Source organism: Culex pipiens, chromosome 3, assembly GCF_016801865.2.
Source record: "Culex pipiens pallens isolate TS chromosome 3, TS_CPP_V2, whole genome shotgun sequence".
Taxonomy (NCBI): Eukaryota; Metazoa; Arthropoda; class Insecta; order Diptera; family Culicidae; genus Culex; species Culex pipiens.
In genome coordinates this window covers 80,076,017-80,081,171 of record NC_068939.1, presented here as the reverse complement: position 1 = coordinate 80,081,171, position 5,155 = coordinate 80,076,017, and the positions used below count along the sequence as shown (strand labels likewise).

At 42.6% G+C, this 5,155-nt stretch overlaps 1 pseudogene; it reads right to left on the bottom strand.

Moving 5' to 3' along the window:
• Positions 1-3,238: 3,238 nt before the first annotated feature.
• Positions 3,239-4,794, bottom strand: LOC120428901 (sorting nexin-6-like; annotated as a pseudogene).
• Between the last annotated feature and the right edge of the window lie 361 nt (positions 4,795-5,155).

Below are 5,155 nucleotides of genomic sequence, written 5' to 3'. Positions count from 1 at the left end.
TGGGGCACTTTCGGTCGGTTGACGAGTGCTCACCGTTGCAGTTGAGGCACTTAACCAGCGAATCTTGGATGCACTGGGATGTGATGTGCGCATCGGTACCACATTTAGCGCAACGACGCTTTAGGTGGCAATTCTTACCTCCGTGCCCGAAGCCTAGGCAGTTGAAGCATTGTGTGACGTCACGATGCACTGGTCGGTATCGCTCCCACGACACGATTATGTTTAAAACCGCTCGAATTGCCTTCAGCTCAGGAAGCGTTGTCGATCCCTTAGCCAAATGCAGCAGGTAGAGCTGGTCACCGTAATTGATGTCTTTGTTGCGTCGGCTCATTTTGTGCACGGCCAACACATCCAGTTTCAAAACTTTTAGCTCGGCAGCTAATTCCTCCACTGGCATGTCGTACAGACCTCTGACGACGATTTTGTACGGCTTATCCATGGCGACATCATGGGTAAAGTACTCCGCCTCGTTTTCGGTCAAGTATTCCTTGACCAGTTGATAGTGCTGCCTGGATTGCACCAGCACCTTAAATCCGTCCTGACACAGACGAATGTTGCCTTGGACTTTCCCAGACTTGATGAGTTCAACCAGCCCCGCTCGAAAGTCGATCGTTGCTGCTGATTGCCGCACATAAAATGGAGGCAGTTTCTCCTTTCGCTGTTTCACTTCATTCTCCTTTGCTTCCGCTACCTGGTCCTCGTCAGGCAGTCCAGCGAACTTGTTGTTCTTCAAAAGCTGCTCCTCGTGCGACGAAGAGTTCTCCTCCTCCTCATCCATCGGTACAGTACCGTCGCTCTTTTTCGTCTTTTTGCTGTTCGATGTCACTTCCAAAAGCACCTTCCTCTTGGAAATCCCCGGTTTTTGGCCATCAGTTGAGGCCTCAACCTTCCTTTTGGAAATTCCCACTTTTTTGCCTGCTTGAGCCGCAGGTAGGGCGATATTGCCGGCGTTTTGCGCCGGGACGCGACGAGTCATGTTGAATCAGACAACCTTCTCCAACGAATGCTCGGATAACAATCTATCAACTGTTTAAAAATGATTCGCTCATACAATAGAAATAAAGTAACAATTATCACAAACATGATATGCTTAAAATTGAATCGTCAACGAAACTCAAAGGAATTGTAGCGCATCAAAAGGAACCGAAATTTTCGAGCCTTTTTGTTCTTGAGCTCCTCAGTTTGTTTTCTCTTTACCATATGGTTCACAAACTCTCCGCCAAAGTTATAATTCTTCGCTTTTATCAGCCCCACCATCGTTGAGTAGATCGTACTCTTTACCGGCAACTTAGTCAGACAAAATCTTGTTCCGGAAGTTGCCCAAATCCGACTCCAGCACAAACCTAACCCCTTATGAAGCTACATACAAAAAAAAATTCTTTCATTTGAAAACAAAACTTAGTCAAATTTGGTAAACGCTTTTTGCAAATTGTAACTATTTTTCAAATGGTTATTTAATGTTTCTATATGGTAATCGTGAATCAATATGAACCATTTGAACTTAAAAATTACCTTATGATTTAGGGTAACCATTTGAGTAAACATCCTCAAATAGTTTTTTAAAGTCATCAAGAAAATAGTTGACCATTACAAACATTCAAATAACTCTATTCCCGGATAAACGAAAACTATATCGATTGCAGTGTGGAACTTAAAAAAACCTTATGAGATATGGTCACCATTTGTAATAATGTTATTTGGCGGACCTTGATGACTATTTGTCAAATGATCACCATAAGTAATAGAGTTATTTTAATGTTTGTAATGGTAAACAATTTTCTAGATAACTTTAAAAAAATATTTGCGGATGTTTTCTCAAATGGTTACCCTAAATCATACGGTAATTTAAAGGTTCAAATGGTTCCAATGGCGCCCGCATAAACGAGAACCTTAAAAAAACTTTGTGTTAAATGGTTTTCTCACCATTTCAGAGATCGTAACCACTATTTGAAAAATGGTAGGAAAACCTTAAAAACCATCTGAAATGAGGGTGGTTAGCAACGGTAACCTTAAAAATCCTCGAACAACGTTTCGTCAAATTACCATTTGTGTAATGGTAAAAATAAAGTTAATTTTCGCGAAAAAGCGACCTTTTTCTCTCGGTTTTTACTGTTTGAGAAATGGTTTTTAAATAGTATTTTAAGGTTTTTCTTACAATTTTTAACCTTGCGTCTACTTTTTTAGAAAGGGTTTGTAAATGGTTTTTTAGGGTTTTTCTTGCTATTTTTACCTAGCGCTACTATTTTGGAAATAGTTTTCATATGGTTATTTAAGGTTTATCCTACATTTTTTCCCAGTTTCACTATTTCAGAAATAGTTTTCAAATGGTAAATTAAAGTTTATCATACAAATTTACTACTTTTTGAGAAATAGTTTTAAAATAGTTTTTAAAAGTTTTTCTTACATTTTTTACTTACCTATTTTTTACAGAATTGTTCACTTTTTGACGGATGGTTCACACCAATAATATTTGTTTGGCTCTAATTCTAGTTGAATGCCGATTCTGTTTAGTTGATCATACTGCCAAAATCTCCAAACCTGAAAAAGTAAGAAGAAAAAAATCATAAAGTATCAAGTTGAATATAATATTCAAATGTCATATGTACTTATCTAATGATTCAGATTGATTGATGCCAATCGTTTGTTCGCTTGGTCGCATCCTCGGCGGAACAAATTTTGCACGTTCGATTTCATATTGTCGGCCGGCTGCCGGCATGATCTCTTTTGATTACCGATCGAATCCTGCAGCACCAGCTGTTCCGTTTTATCAAGTTCTCCACGGCGCTGAAATGAAAAATATAAACAAATTATCTGGTAAATCAAATGATTTGTTTGAAAATTATACCTGCGCACAAAACGTAAACAACAACCAGCCGCACAAACGTTTCACATCAGACTGTTTTTGCCTGCGCAGTGCGCTTGCCTGCGAAAGAGCAGATAACGGAGCGTAGCGAGAGAAGAGAAAAGAGAGAGCGCGCAAGGCAAATTTAATTTTGCGTTGAATCCAAAATGTTGTTAACTACTAAACTGATTTAGAAGTACAAATATTGCAATTAATAAACAACAATTTAAGACATGAGATTCTGCAATCTGCATTCAAAGGAAGGCGAGCCCTTGCGTTTGTGAAAATTGCGCTTCCTTTGATGGTTGGCGTAATTTATGCGAAACCAAGAATAACGGAGGTTCTGAAACTCAATTTCGTCGGGGTAAACGCCCTATTTGTATAAAATATCACACTACACCTCCACACCACCGATTCCGTTGACGCTAGAGAACGGAACCGTAATTCCGCTGGTCAATCTAACCGATTCGATGGTAGAGAGCGTCAGAGAAAAATTTCACAATAAACTATAGATCTGAATAAATATCTTTGAAAATAAAAATGCCAAATTTACTCGATTAATAATTCATTGCATATTGTCATCAGCAGACGCGAAGCGACGCCGCGAGGTTACCTTACTGGTCCACTTCTTTGGAGTTGCTGAATGTGCCCGACGAATTAGCAGGGCCTTGGCGGCGTTGCTGTCGCGCTGGTAGTACCGGAGCGTGTCGCCGGCGATGTGTCCTGGTCGCTGGCGATGCGGCCTTCCATGTTCTGAAAACTAAAAAGGGATTAGAGCGAGTTGAAAGGTTGTTGTTGCTGCGGTCTCACCCGAAACTTTTCGAAAATATCCGACGTCTTGGCCAGGAACTTCTCCATGGTGCCGTGCTCGGCCGTGGACAGCGTCGTCAGCACCGACGGTAAGCGTATGTGCGCGTCGGCCACCTCCTTGTGTTTGTTGGTATTTTTTTCCGTGCGCAGTGCCGCTTCCTTGAGGTGCGCGTGGTGCTCGCCGAGGAATTGCAGCTCGTGCTCGAAGAAGTCGTTGACGTCTTTCACGAATGCGCCCAGAAAGATTTCGTTGGTGGTTTTGCCTATGCTGCGCATCAGCCCGCCAAATACGTCAACAATCGAATTCGAGAAAAACTTTCAAGTGGGAATCGTTCCGGAACACCTGATGGGAGGCCAGTCACGTGAGAAACATCTCTTGCATGGTCACCGTCTTTTTGAACGTCACCAGATATTCCGCCTCCAGTTCCTCCTTGGTCATGTTGCCTTCGCCCTCGCCCAGCCGCTGCAGTTTCTCCCGGGACGCGTCGAAATCCAGCCGCGGATTTCGGCGGAATGATGTACCCGGCGTAATCTTCGTTCTCCTCTAACCGGTCGTGCAGCCACACAAACTCTTCGTGCTGTGGCACCACCAAAAAGTCCGACTTGGCGAATCTGGGAAGGTTGGTGCGCGTGTGGACGGTAAATTTGACCCGATCCTTCTCGCTTAAGGCATCGGAAATGTCCAGTTACAAAGGACAAAAACGAACAGATCAAACCGCTTTCTCTTACCACCCCCGCACACACTAATGGCAGATCCATCACCGGCAGATACAGACCCCAGCGCCAGCGAATAACGTAAAACAATATATATATCGTTATTCCCATCCTCCAGCGTAGTCCCGGCCAGCAGCGGCGTTCCGTTGCCGTTCTCCTCAATCATCCCGTCCTGCAACGATCCCAGCAATAAATTTCCTGTCTTATTAGTGCCCTCAAATTACTCACCATAATTTCGAGTTGGTTGCAGCTGCTGCTCCTCCTCCACCTTCTGCTGCTTCCGAGCGGAATCGATCCAACAAGACACTCCAAAACAATCTTCAACACCTGCTTCCGGAACAACACTCGCAGGAATCGATATCACCCACTGCAAAAATCTGGCCACAAGACAGTGGAACCAAACAGCAGCAGTAGCACGAACTGTTTTTGATTCCTTTGCCACTTCATTGTTTATAAACATCACGCTGAAGTTTTGTATCAATGACCTGACAATAAAGTAGACAGGTGAGTGATGAAATGTCGAAGTCCTTGTCGAAGTAAGCTGCAGACAACTTCCCGCTGCAGATTTCTGAGAATGCCAGATTTTTCATGTGTTAGAAAAAATAATGATCAATCATTATATCAAATTCTGCACTTAATCCGATGCACAGCCAGTAAATATTTACACCTCAAATTTGCACTATTAATATTGCACACCACGCATGCCTACTGCGGTGAGTGTCCAGGATAAAAGCTATTATCAATTTGAAGCAAAGCTTGGAAAGTTTATTTTCCTGCTGTAATTTGAGG